The 15,648-nt window shown below is 33.7% G+C and overlaps 1 long non-coding RNA gene across 1 annotated transcript; it reads left to right on the top strand.

Moving 5' to 3' along the window:
- Nucleotides 1-583: 583 nt before the first annotated feature.
- Nucleotides 584-1,723, top strand: LOC149262669 (uncharacterized). The gene is made up of 2 exons (XR_016259189.1): nt 584-1,241; nt 1,414-1,723. It is a non-coding gene; the product is annotated as an uncharacterized LOC149262669 (long non-coding RNA).
- Nucleotides 1,724-15,648: the final 13,925 nt, after the last annotated feature.

Consider the following 15,648-nt stretch of genomic DNA (forward strand, 5'->3'; position numbering starts at 1 on the left):
ATTTCAATTCATTTTTTTAATACATTACACCTATTAAAAAACAACTTTTAATATTGTTATTATCTTTATTAATATATATTTTCGAAATTGAAGTTTCCATTTCTTTTTTCAAAATATATACCCATATATTTATATATATATATATATATATATATATATATATATATATATATATATATATATATATATATATATACATAAAGAGCTATAATTTCATTATTTATTACCATAAATAGGTTTACATTTCCGTATCGTTCATAACCATAATAATAGTTTTAGAGATAATAATTAGAAATTATGATTCGAATCGTTTAAAGACAAGGAAAACTATAATGAAACGACATAAAATTATATAACATGAAATTAAATGTATAAATAAAACCGTTTGGTTCTCACTTTATAAATACGAAATTTAAATGTATTAATTAAAAAAATAATTTATAAATATAAATTATATAATTTATTTATGCCATAAGGTGTTTTTCTCTAAAATCAACTTCTATTTTACTATAATTTGCCTGATTTGATGTTAGATGATTAAAATGTTTTGCACGGTTGGTTAAAAATAACATTATAACTATCATGTGATAGAACTGCAATAAAACAAAGCTGGCATCAACACTTGCAAGATGAGGTGGGGTGCAACTAGGGTTTCGACACTACAAAGAAAAGGAGCTGGCAACAATAGGGATTGCAACGTTATTTCGGGATGATTGTACATAAAGTAGATAAGGCGGGGATTTTAGAAGGAAGGTGCTTCGCTGGGTCATCTAAGGCATTGGCAACATTGACAACAATAGGGATTGTAGTGTTATTTCAGGGTGATTGTACAGGAAGTAGATAGGGTGAGGAAGTAGATGCCCCTCCTCGGAAACCCTAGCTATTTCCCTGCAATTCGATTGAGAGAAGGTGTCAGATCCCGAATACTTTTGAAAATAAGGTTGTCTTTTGCCTTCTGAATCCTGTGAGATGAAAAGAGTTTTCTCGCAATTGATTACTAATTTAGTACTTTTAGCTCTGAGATGAAGTTTCTTTGTCGGTCCTCATGCAAGGCAGAGGTGGGGAGAGTAATCTTGTTCTACAAAATTGGTCCTCATGCAAGGAAGAGGTGGGGAGAGTAATCTTGTTCTACAAAATCGATCCTCATGCAAGGTAGAGGTGGGCATAGTAATCTTGTTCTACAAAACTATTAGGAAATTGCACATGTGAAGTACGATGGAGTTCAGGGCTTGGCCTCCAAGGTGGGTAATGATGAAATATTTGTATTTATATTGGATAGTATGTTTCCGCTGAGCCAGTGTCACTGTCTTTCTCTTTAATTTAGAATATGTTACATGTTTCTCTCATCCAGTGATATTGTTTGCATTATTGAATGATTTTCACTGCATTGATTGTTCATTTATATTGTTGCAGGTCCTCATGTAAGGCAGAGGTGGGCAGAGTAATGTTGTTCTACAAAAATATCAGGAAAATGTAGAGTTTTTCATGTGCTCTATAGAAGTCCTCAATCTATTCAGGTAGTTCCAAGTGCTAAATATTTATGTTATCCCTGAAGTAGTTCTAATTGGTCATAGTATTCAAATATCTCTTCCAATTTGAGACTGGTTATTGACTATATGGTATAGTTTCTGCCTTTGGAATTTACTCATGCATTTGCCACAATTTGGAATTTTCTCTGGAAATAGGATTTAAATATTCATGAGCGACTCCTCACTTTATTTCATTCATCTTGGGGATTGGATCACATTATGATGAAGATGTTGACATAAATGTTGAATCCACGTAAATCCATTCAATTAAGAGACAAATTATTGAAGTCATGATGGTAGCATGGATACTAATTTAAAATTTAAGGAGGAGATTATTTTATGAATTGATTGCTCCAACGGTAGCCCAAGACTCCAATGGAGACTTATTAAATGTTATTATATGTCCGTAAAATAAATTTACTGTATGCTAAACATATAGATAATGCATGAAGCACTGACGAAGCTGTCTATTGTTTTTGCACCAAGTTGCGAGTATCATAGCCTTCAATGATCTCTTGAAGCATAGCCAGACATGAAAGTATGTTGAAGGTTTTGAAGGCCAAACATATCAGCAAAAGTAAGTGAAATACATGTGATATCAACAATGAAATATCTCAGCTCTTTGACAGAAAGATTGGGTGCAACGTAGATGCACAATGAATCGATTAAATAGAACTAGAAGTGAAATGAACAATAAGAATTTATTTGAAAGATTTTTGGAGACTCTAGCCAATTTACTAAGGGTTTTCCAACTATATTAGGAGCTCTTCTAGACAAAGGAATGAATATCAATTGCTTGCATTTATTTCTACCTGCTTATGATGTAGAATGGGCACAACAGGGCCAACTAGTTTGGAATTGGATAAGCGAAGTGTACCTTACAACATATTATCAAGGACATCCATCTTGTGTCCTCCTTTGACCGGCATCACAACACTGATGATGTGGACATATGTTGCAACAAAATTATCTCTCATGACATCTTCTACTCTATTTGATAATGCTCACTGCTTTATACAAAAATATTCCTTCACCAGTCAACATGTTTGCAATGGGTTGTTATGTATAAAAACCAAGGGAAATCAAACATAATCATGAACACAAATAGAAATAATCATAGAAATATCTAGGAAAATGTTGAATTTGGAAAATCGGAAAAGACCAGCCTAACGAAATTCCATTATTCCTTGGCCAAATCCCTATCCCAAACTTACCAACCCTTAGCGCATCACAACCGAGACCTAGACTTCTGATCTACTAACAACTCCATCACTGTGATCAGGCTTGAGATTATTCGATTATGTCTGATGATGATCTGTAAGGCCATTATGTCTTCATATATCGGCTATTTGATGAGTGCCATAAGCTATTTTATTTATGCACCTTTGGAGTGAGGCATGTTTTTTATGTGGATGAGGATGAAGCTACTCCGCAAATTACTATAGGCTGAGACCATAGCTTTGAAAACTAGAACCATGTAAACTAATTATTTTTTAATGGAAAACATTATTTTTAACATTTCCCAAATATCACAAGTATACGTCTTAAGATATCTGCTTACTTTTTGGAGATTGGTCCTATGCCGGAGAAGACTCCTTTGAGACCCTTTCAACACAAGGAGGTATGGACTAATTATCCAATTATATGTTTTGATGGGGCATATACTTATAAGGCCTTTGGCAGTGGGGATTTTTTAGTCCTTTCAACACAAGGAGGTATGGACTAATTATGCAGTTGTATGTTTTGATGGAGCATATACTTATAGGGGAGTAGGCATTTTTTAGTTTTAAAGACATGTAGCTATTTTTATTTATGGTGGAATGGTGACTTTGGGTCTAACAATAGAGTAGAGCTTATAGCTCTTCTATATGCTCATTGGCTAGCAACAAAGAAATTAGATGTTTTTGGTGACTCAAAGGTGATTTTAGATTGGGTACAACGAAAGTCTTCTTTTGGAACACCTTCCCTCACGTTTTGGATGAAACGTATCAGAAATTTGTTGAATTCCTATAAAGAACAAAATCAAGAGGCAGATCGATTATCAAAGATGGGATGCTATTGCTTGCCAGGAAAGCTCTTCTACCAAGCCCACAATAACAATACTCTCTACAGCTCGAGGAGTATCCATTTTTAATGCTCTGTACAGGATTGTTCTCTTCAATCTGGCTATTTTTTTTTGTAATTGTCTGTACCTATCATGTATTTTTCATATCTTCAAGATGAATATTTAAAACACTCTAGAAAATCTGTTGTGAAGAATAGGCTCTAAAGAAAAGTTTTCTGTAAGTTGATATAGTATTTCAGAACAGTTAGAAGAACAAAGAGTTGTAGTAGTAAAAGTTTCTTTACTTTCTGAGTTTTTTTGAGACTTTATATGTGACATAGAGATGCAAGGTCATGAGTAATGAATTCTACAAAATGTTTGATTTTTTTTTTCTCTTATGAAAAAAGGTAAGATCGTTTTTTTCTCTTATAAAAAAAAGGAAGTTGCAGAAAATCTATCGTAAATCAAGTTGTCATTATAATCACTCCCTACAGGCTGTTGCAATTTTTGGGACATAACTCAGAATCCCATGTTGCAATTTTTGGGAAGGAACTCAGAATCCCCTTTGTTGCAATTTTTGGGAAGGAACTCAGAATCCCCTTTGTTATGATTTACACTTGTAATTGGCCATAGTATTCAAATCTCTCTTCCAATTTGAGAATGGGTATTGGCTATATGGTATAGTTTTTGCCTTTGGCATTTGCTCATGCATCTGTCACGATTTGGAATTTTCTCTGGAAATAAGTTTTAAATATTTCATGAGCGATTCTGCACTTTATTGCATTCATCTTGGGGATTGGATCACATTATGATGAAGAGGTTGACATAATTGTTGAATCCACGTAAATCCATTCAAACTAAGAGACAAATTATTGAAGTCACAATGGTAGTATGGATACTAATTTAAAATTTAAGGAGGAGATCATTTTATGAATTGATTGCTCCAACGGTAGCCCAAGACTCCAACGAAGACTTATTAAATGTTATTATATGTCCATAAAATAAATTTATTGTATGCTAACCATATAGGTAATGCATGAAGTATTGATGAAGTTGTGTATTGTTTTTGCACCAAGTTGCAAGTATCATAGCCTTCAATGATCTCTCTTGAAGACATAGCCAGATAGGAAAGTATGTTGAAGGTTTCGAAGGCCAAATATATCAATAAAATTAAGTGAAATACATGTGATATCAACAATGAAATATCTCGGCTTTTTGACAGAAATATTGGGTGCATCATAGATACATAGTGAATTGATTGAATAGAACTAGAAGGGAAATGAACAATAAGAATTTATTTGTAATATTTTTGGAGTCTCCATCCACTTTACTCAGGGGTTTCCAACTATATTAGGAGCTCTTCTAGCCAAAGGAACGAATGTCAAGTTCTTGCATTTACTTCTACCTACTTATGATGTAGAATGGGCTCAACAGGGCCAACTGGTTTGGAATTGGATAAGCGAAGTGCACCTTACAACATATTATCGAGGACATCCTTCTTGTGTCCTCCTATGACTGGCATCACAATGACACTGTTGTGGACATATGTTGCAACAAAATTAGCTCTCATGACATCTTCTATGCTATTTTATAATGCTCACTGCTTTATACAAAAAGCTTCCTTCACCAGTCAACATGTTTGCAATGGGTTGTTATGTGTAAAAAGCAAGGTAAATCAAACATATTCATGAACACAAATATAAATAATCACACACAAAAAGAACACTAAGAAATATCTGGGAAAACGTTGACTTTGGAAAAGTGGAAAAGCCCAGCCTAACGAAATTTCATTAGTCCTTGGCCAAATCCCTAGCCCAAAATTACTCAACGCGTAGCACATCACAATCGAGACCTAGACTTTTGATCTACTAACAACTCCATCATTGTGATCAGGCTTGAGACCATTCGATTATGTCTGATGATGATCTGTAAGGCCGTTATTTCTCCCTATATCGTCTGATTGATGAGTGCCATAAGCTGGTTTATTTATGCACCTTTGGAGTGAGGCATGTTTCGTATGCGGATGAGGATGAAGCTGCTCTGCAAATTACTATAGGCTGAGACCATAGTTTTGAAAAATGGAACCACATAAAATAATTATTTTTTAATGGAAAACATTCTTTTTAAGATCTCCCAAGTATTAGAAGTATACGTCTTAAGATATGTACTTACTTTTTGGAGATTGGCCCTATGTCAGAGAAGACTCCTTTGAGACCCTTTCAAAACAACGAGGTATGGACTAATTATCTAGTTGTATATTTTGATGGGGTATATACTTATAGGGCCTATGGCAGTGGGGTTTTTTTAGTCCTTTCAACACAAGGAGGTATGGACTAATTATCTAGTTGTATGTTTTGATTGGGCATATACTTATAGGGTCTGTGGCAGTGGCACTTTTTAGTTCTAAAGACATGTAGCTAATTTTATTTTTGGTGGAACGCTGACTTTGGGTCTCACAATAGAGCGAAGCTTATCTATTTGGGGCTCTTCTATCTACTCATTGGCTAGAAACAAAGAACTTAGATGTTTTTGGTGACTCAAAGGTGATTTTAGATTGGGTACAAAAAAAGTCTTCATTTGACCACCTTCCCTCACATTTTGGATGAAATGTAGCAGAAATTTGTTGAATTCCTATAAAGAATAGAATCAAGAGGCAGATCGATTATCAAAGATGGGATGCTACTTCTTTCCTGTAAAACTCTTCTACCAAGCCCACAATAGCGATACTCTCTACAGCTCAGGGAGTATCCATTTCTACTAGCCTGCACAGGATTGTTCTCTGCAATCTGGCTATTTTTTTTGTAATTGACTATACCTGTCATGTATTTTTCATATCTTCAAGATGAATATTTAGAATAGTCTAGAAAATCTGGTGTGAAGAATAGGCCCTAAAGAAAATTTTTCTGTAAGTTGATATAGTATTTCAGAACAGTTGGAAGAACACAGAGTTGTAGTAGTAAAAGTTTCTTTACTTTCTGAGTTTTTTTGAGACTTTATATGTGACACAGAGATGCAAGGTCATGAGATATGAATTCTACAAAATGTTTGATGTTTTTTTTCTCTTATAAAAAAAGGTAAGATCGTTTTTTTCTCTTATAAAAAAAGGAAGTTGCAGACAATCCATCGTAAATTGAGCCGTCAGTATAATCACTCCCTACAGGCTATTGCAATTTTTGGGACATAACTTAGAATCCCCTGTTGCAATTTTTGGGACAGAACTCAAAATCCCCTTTGTTATGATTTACACTTCTAATTTTCCATAGTATTCAAATATCTCTTCCAATTTGACACTGGGTATTGGCTATATGGTATAGTTTCTGCCTTTGGCATTTTCTCATGCATCTGTCATGATTTGGAATTTTCTCTAGAAATAGGCTTTAAATATTTCATGAGTGACTCCTCACTTTATTGCATTCATCTTGGGGATTGGATCAAATTATGATGAAGAGGTTAACATAATTTTTGAATTGATGTAAATCCATTCAAACTAAGAGACAAATTATTGAAGTCACAATGGTAGTATGGATACTAACTTAAAATTTAAGGAGGAGATTATTTTATGAATTGATTGCTCAAATGGTAGCCCAAGACTCCAATGGAGACTTCTTAAATGTTATTATATGTCCATAAAATAAATTTATTGTATGCTAACCATATAGATAATGCATGAAGTACTGACGAAGCTGTGTATTGTTTTTGCACCAAGTTGCGAGTATCATAGCCTTCAATGATCTCTCTTGAAGACATAGCCAGACAAGAAAGTATGTTGAAGGTTTCGAAGGCCAAACATATCAATAAAAGTAAGTGAAATACATGTGATATCAACAATGAAATATCTCGTCTCTTTGACAGAAAGATTGGGTGCAACATAGATGCATAGTGAATCGATTGAATAGAACTAGAAGCGAAATGAACAATAAGAATTTATTTGTAAGATTTTTGGAGACTCTAGCCACTTTACTCAGGGTTTTCCAACTATATTAGGAGCTCTTCTAGCCAAAGGAATGAATATCAAGTGCTTTCATTTATTTATACCTGCTTATGATGTAGAATGGGCACAACAGGGCCAACTGGTTTGGAATTGGATAAGCGAAGTGTACCTTACAACATATTATCGAGGACATCCATCTTGTGTCCTCCTGTGACCGGAATCATAATGCCGCTGATGTGGACATATGTTGCAACAAAATGAGCTCTCATGACATATTTTACGCTATTTGATAATTCTCACTGCTTTATACAAAAAGCTTCCTTCACTAGTTAACATGTTTGTAATGGGTTGTTATGTATAAAAAGCAAGGTAAATGAAACATAATCATGAACACAAATATAAATAATCACACCCATAAAGAACACTAAGAAATATCTGGGAAAATTTTGACTTTGGGAAAGAGGAAAAGCCTAGCCTAACGAAATTCCATTAGTCCTTGGCCAAATCCCTAGCCCAAACTTACTCAACCCTTAGCACATCACAACTGAGACCTAGATGTCTGATCTACTAACATCTCCATCACTGTGATCAGGCTTGAGACTATTCGATTATTTCTGATTATGATCTGTAAGGCCATTATGTCTTCCTATATCGGCTGATTGATGAGTGCCATAAGCTGGTTTATTTATGCACCTTTGGAGTGAGGCATGTTTCTTACGTGGATGAGGATGAAACTACTCCTTAAATTACTATAGGCTGAGACCATAGCTTTGAAAACTGGAACCACGTAAACTAATTATTTTTTAATGGAAAACATATTTTTTAACATTTCCCAAATATTAAAAGTATATGTCTTAAGATATTTGCTTACTTTTTGGAGATTGGTCCTATGCCTAAGAAGACTCCTTTGAGACCCTTTCAACACAAGGAGGTATGGACTAATTATCCAGTTGTATGTTTTGATGGGGCATATACTTACAGGGCCTATGGCAATAGGGATTTTTTAGTCCTTTCGACACAAGGAGGTATGGAATAATTATCCAATTGTATGTTTTGATGGGACATATACTTATAGGGCCTGTGGTAGTGGGGATTTTTTAGTTCTAAAGACATGTAGCTATTTTTATTTCTGGTGGAATGGTGACTTTGGGTCTAACAATAGAGCAGAGCTTATAGCTCTTTGGGGCTCTTCTATCTGCTCATTGGCTAGCAACAAAGACCTTAGATGCTTTTGGTGACTCAAAGGTGATTTTAGATTCGGTACAACAAAAGTCTTCTTTTGGACCACCTTCCCTCATATTTTGGATGAAATGTATCAAAAATTTGTTGAATTCCTATAAAGAATATAATCAAGAGGCATATCGATTATCAAATATGGGATACTACTACTTGCCTGGAAAGCTCTTCTACCAAGCCCACAATAACGATTCTCTCTACAGCTCGGGGAGTACCCATTGCTAATGGTTTGTACAAGACTGTTCTCTACAATCTGGCTGTTTTTTTGTAATTCCCTGTACTTGTCATGTATTTTTCATATCTTCAAGATGAATATTTAGAACAATCTAGAAAATATGTTGTGAAGAATAGACTTTAAAGAAAAGTTTTATGTAAGTTGATATAGTATTTCAGAACAGTTGGAAGAACACAAAGTTGTAGTAGTAAAGTTTCTTTACTTTATGAGTTTTTTTTTAGACTTTATATGTGACACAAAGATGAAGGGTCATGAGATATGAATTCTAGAAAATGTTTGATGTTTTTTTTCTCTTATAAAAAAAGGTAAGATCGTTTTTAGATTTGCCCATTCTCATTTCGCAATTGTTCTTCAATTTATGCCTTATGACGTTTCCTTTGCAGCATCTCGTGCAAATGATAGTTTATTTAAAGGCATCACATTTTAAATACATATGAAAATAAATTGAGATTAAAACAAAAGCAAATAATACACCTAATCCTAAGGTATCTCTCATTTATATTTATTATGATGTAATGTTAATCATTTTCTATAAGGATAGTTAAATGGCACCCAAGGTTCTTGTTATTTGAATTTTGGTAGTTGAGCCACAAATTTCCCTTATCATGTTTTCCAAACAAACAAAAAATTGTCGGCTTCATTTTTCAATGTTGCTTATATGTAGGCATTTGAGCTAATTTATATGTTTAGCAGAAAAAATATTCTAGGGTTCCTACAATGTGCAAGAAGAAGTAAGAGGTAATTTATATGTTTAGAGGACAACATATCTTAAAGTCCATGGGAAAGTGGAAGAAGATAATACGAAGATATCAAAGATAAGAGAGTTCAATTTTTTTCCACACATATTAACAAAAATAAAAATTGTGATGAATGTTTATAATGATATTTTGGTGTATATTCATTATATTTTAGGTTTCTTTTTAAATTTTAAATGATGTTATAAAAATCAAATTTAAGATATATTTTTAAGGTCTCACACTTTTTAATGTCGTTGTTTAAATGAAAAACATAAATGCCACAATTGTCACCAACTATGGTGAGGCACAACTGTCCACCCACGATAATCTCAATGCCACAACTATCCACCCATCAATGGCAATGCCTATTTCCACCTAATACACCCTCTAAGTACATCGGTACATGGGAAGACTCTGACATCTATTTACCAGTCAACCCGTATATGTAATTTTCAGGGAATCACTTTATCGTTAATAGTTATGGAGCTGTTCATGATATGATCATCCATCTGGCTGTTTGTATTGATTGCCATTGAAACGCAGAGGCATGCTCATGTGCATCATACATATCTTTCTCGTGCCCATATATTACATGCCCATCAAGGACGATCATGGAAGTCCGTCATATATAACTATTGAGGCACATTAAATATCATATAATATCAGAAATATTGGTCACCATTTACCTACATATTCTCATCCATGACCATTCGTTTTCATTTTCGGAACAACTCCACCATTCCGACTGGTACAACCTACGGTGACTCAAAGACATCTTTCCAACAGCTCTTCAAACAAACACCGCGTTGTTAACCCAAGGCTCCGTTATCGTCTCCCATTTCCCTCTCTTTAATTTCAAAATTTGAAAACCCCAAGTGGCGTACTCCCTCCCATTTCCTTCTCATTTCAATTTTGAATTATGGAATCACCGCGCAGCGTACATCTTAAATACATGGGAAAACTATTTTATTTCTTCATTATCCACTACTCGAGCAAGGTTGTTTTATGCACTATTCAGCATGCTCTTTTTTCACCGATGTACCAGTTCTCTCATATTCACTGCAACCCTTTCTTTTTAATTATGATACACAATACTAGATGATGCATATAATATGGACTTGCGCAGTTCATTCGTAGAAATATTTTTGCAAGATTTGTGGGTTAAAACTGAGGCCAAATTTTTCGTGCAGTGGTGGGGTTTTCAAGCTGGTTGGATCCCATCTGGATTATTTTTAATTCCATCTAATTTTATACCCACAAACTGGATTTGACCTCTCCATCCTTCAACCTTGACTGTCTTCTTCTGTTCTCTATTTATTCGTCTCCCACAATGATCTTCATAGCATTGGAGGTCCACAGTTCAAGTCTCTTCCTTTGCTCACGGGGTTCCTGGTCATTATGTTGCATGTCGCAATTTTGGTAGCATGCATAAAAAACGTCATCTCGTGAGCTCTCCAGTGTGTTGGGTTGACCGATATTCTAGAACTCGAGATCTCCACCTCCTTTTCACTGCAAGAGGCAGACTGTAATCCCCTCGAAGGAGGAAATAATAAGAAAATGTATGCCATTTACTACGTTCGTGCAAAGATTTCATGGGGGGAGTTGCAAAGGATGTTGTGTACACTGCATGTTTGAGCCGGAGAGGAGGAGATGAGATGTGTGCTGTGTTGTTTCTTGGAATCATTTTAATTTGAAAATGTAACAAACATCTTATTAAAATTACCAACACTGGTTTCCGTGTTTCAACGAAAACCCCAAAAAGTCACATAGATGACTGCTAGAGTAGTTTTTCAATTTTATTCTCTGCGATATCTGAGAGAACCTGAGCATTGCATTTTTAAGTGTGAATAAAGTTATGACCCTGCTTGACTTTTTGCGCCCTTTGGGGTTCATTCTAGATCCGTTGAACGTTTTCTACATCAGTAATAAGTTCAATTCTTCCTCTGTTGCCAGGTATTAGGGTTTACTTGACTTTAATTTATAACTTTACCAATATGAACCTTTAGGAAGGTTGAGCTTTTGACTCTATTTTAATGAGATTTGACTTTCTTTATGAATTTTCTTGTCATAAACTAAGCACACATTTTGTCACATGTTTTTATAAGAAATGTATAATTAAAAAGCAATTTTTTTTTAATAATGTAATAAAATCAACAAATTTTTTTATTTCTAATTTTAATTCCAAAATATAACTGTAAATTTACTCTATTGTATTTTTTAGTTTAAACATCTCTATTATCATGGAGTCCGTTTAAAGGCTATTACAAAATTAGATGAAGAGAGAAAAAAATGAAATCCACGCATAACTAGTGCAATTTTACAAATTAAATCGATTGTAAATACTAAAAAGCATTAATACATGATAAACATCAAAATACTTATTTAATGAGAGATCCCATATTGTTATAATTAGAAAAATCAACTAAATTATAAATTTATTTTCTAGGAGAGTATATCCATCTTAACCCAGAATCAACCAAAAACTGAAAGGGATCAAATCTCTAAATATGAAAAACTCTTGTTTAGTGCGAAGTTCTGAAATTTGTGTTCCTCTCATAGATTGATAGATGCTTACTTAAGATAGATCGATCTTAGGTTTTAATAATATTATTTATATTATATAAATTTCACATTTCTATATATAAAAATATTCTTATTTTTTATTTTGTTAAAACCTTGATATATCTCAAAAGTAACTATAAAACTTTTACTTTTAGATTTAAGTAAATAAAAAATAAAAAAATATTTTGATTATGAAATGAGTTATGATTTTTGAGCATATGATATGGATAAACCATGATATTTATGGTATTGTAACAAAGCTTATTTACAAGTTAGTAATATATATGGTAAAATGGAGTGAATATCTATGATTAAAAATATTGTTATATGATAAGTTTATTGTAAGTATGAAATTTTTATGTGCTTATTGATTAAATTTAAATATGGTTATAAAATATTTATTTTAATTTATATGGTAAAATAGATCTTAATTCATAGTTACTATATATATATATATATATCTAATTTTTTATATAAGAGAATTATTCTTAATTTCATTAATAAAAACAAATTTATAATATAACAAATTGAATTTTATTATTTACAACTTTTTATTTTTACCATAAATCAACATGTAAATATTTGTGATATATAAAACTACCACCTATCTTTTATATTGTTTTTAATTCTCCATGAAATATAACATCTGAATTTAGTCAAGAATAAAATAACACTATCTATTTCTCGATAGAATATGGCGTTTAAATTTTACATAAATAAATTTGCACTAATTTTAAAAAAGATTAATTGATTGTAAAGTATAAACCCTTTACATGTGAACACAAATAAATTATACTTCAGTACTTCATCATCCTAAAAGATTAATGCTAAAAGATCAATGACCTTCATAAATATAATTAAATATATCAAAATTGTTACGAGGTACGATTTAAATAAGATGAATTTATTATTTAAATTTTTATTTTTTTACAAAATGGCGATTTTTCCTCTCACCTACAAACTAAGAACTTTCCACGATATTTCTATGAAAAACAAGAATCTTTATATTTTCCTGGTCAATTCGACGGTGTGGAGGGTGTTGAAATGATACTTTCAACTACAGTGTTAGTTTCAGAAAACCGCCTGTTTTTCCCTTGCGATGCGATCTAATCGCAGATCGCAAATCACGTCCATGCCCGCTGCCTCTGTCTGTTCTCTTGAATTCTTCCGATGTGATGTTGCGATGTGATTCGATTGCCATATCGCAGATCGCACTCATATGTGTCAAGCCTCCACCCTGTTTTGCACCGAATGCGATTGCGCGATGCGATCAAATCGCAAATCGCATAATTCAACGATTGATGTACAGGCATGCTATCTATTACGTGACGTGAAGTGAATTTTTCATTAACCGCCGGCTTTGTCAGTAAAATAATAAATGGAATTTATTACGGTTGGTAAGTTTTGGTAAAGATTTTAATTTTATAGTTTTTTTATTTCACGGGAGTTTTGTCTTAGGGCATAAGTAAAAAAAACAATATGTAATGTTGTTTTTGTTGTTGTTTTGTGTATGTAATGTAATGAAAACCCAATACGCATAGTAGTGCGAAGAAGGTGGGAATAGGGCAGCGTGGAATCACAATTTTATTTTTATTGTGGAGAATATGTAAAATGTAAAAACGCAACAACATGAATGAGAAAGAAAAATTACACAGCAGTGTTGATTTTTTTTTTTTGTGAGAGACAGAGTGAATTTTTTTTTACTGCCTCTGAAGAGTTCCTTGTGAAATCCCTCTGTTAGAGGAAGATCTTATTTTGTAATAACAATTTTATTAATGAATACAAGTTTCTCTGTGCATGTGTGAAATTCTGTCTTCAGGAAACAAATTTTTAATTTCCTGGGTTAAAACAGAACATCTTTCCTCTATATATTTGTTTTGGAATTAAACAGAAAATTCCAACAGTGGTATCAGAGCATGTCTAGCCTCTTTGAAGGTGTCAAAGAAGCCAAAGAAGGGATTTCTTGCTGTAGCAGCTTCTCCAGCAGAGTGAAGACTCAGTGAAAAAATCCAAGGTATTTCTCAAGTTAGTTTGTGTGTTACTTCTGAGGACAGTTAGTTATATTAATACACAGTCAAGTATTTTGAAGCATAGTTAAGAGTGCAAGAATGGTTGGAGCCAGCACTAGTATGGGTATCTGTAATACCCAGCGCCCACTATTTAATGGGAAAAACTATGACTATTGGGCCATAACTATGAAAGCTTTACTTGCTTCTCAAGACTTATGGGAATTTGTTGAGGATGGTTTTGAAGAACCAGCAGATGAAAATGAGTTTAATAGGTTAACTCAGGCAGAGAAAGATCCGTTGAAGAGCAACAGGAAGCAAGATTCAAAAGCCCTCTACATTTTGTATCAAGTTGCGTGAGAGTGTGTTTCCAAGGATAACAGCAACTAAGAGATCCAAATAAGCATGGAAAACTCTCAAGGTAGCCTATCAAGGCATGGAGAAAGTGAAGACAACAAACCTATAGTTGCTGAGGAGAGATTTTGAGAATCTTTGCATGAAGGAGTCAGATAATATTGACTCATTATTCACACATGTGATTGGTCTGGTCACACAGATAAGGTCTCATGCAGAAATTCTTGAAGAAAGGAGGATTGTGGAGAAACTATTGAGGATCTTACCCTCAAGGTTCGATGTGATTGTCACCACCATAGAAGAGACAAAGGATCTCAAAAACTTTTCAGTTGATGAACTACATGCATCACTGATAACACATGAGCAGAGATTGAGTAGGAATGAAAACTCATCTCTAGAACATGCCTTTAAGACCCATATGTTCTTTGGAAGAAGAAGAAGTCAAAGCAGAGGAAACAAGAAAGGAAGAGGCAGAAGCCAAAACAGAGGTGGAAGAAACAGTCCAGCAAATGCTCAAGGAAGAGACAACAATCCAAATCAGAACCAAGGCCAAGGCATCAACCAACAAAGTGGACAACATCATGCTCAAGGACAAAGGTATCATAAATCCAATGTCCAACATCACTATTGTAAAAAATATGGGCATTATGCAAATGAATGTAGGAAGAAGCAGCATGATATGAATAGTAGAACTAGTGCAAATTTCACTAGAGAAAATATCAGCCAAAATAATTTGTTTTTAGCTTGTAATATGGCTGAAGAAAAGAGTGAAGATGTATGGTTTCTAGACTCCGGTTGAAGTAACCATATGACAGGAAACATAGCCCTGTTTTCTATGTTAGATCAGAATATGAAATCACAAGTCACACTAGGGACTGATAATAAAGTTTCTGTTATGGGAAAAGGCGAAGTAAAAGTTTTAACAAAGAAAGGTGAAAATAAAACCATAGCAGATGCTTATTATGTTCCTGGAATGAAATGTAACCTCTTAAGTATTGGACAACTTGTTCAAAA

Source organism: Pinus tabuliformis, chromosome 6 (assembly GCF_031772625.1).
Source record: "Pinus tabuliformis cultivar Carrire ecotype Pingquan chromosome 6, CPIR1, whole genome shotgun sequence".
In the NCBI taxonomy this organism is placed as follows: Eukaryota; Viridiplantae; Streptophyta; class Pinopsida; order Pinales; family Pinaceae; genus Pinus; species Pinus tabuliformis.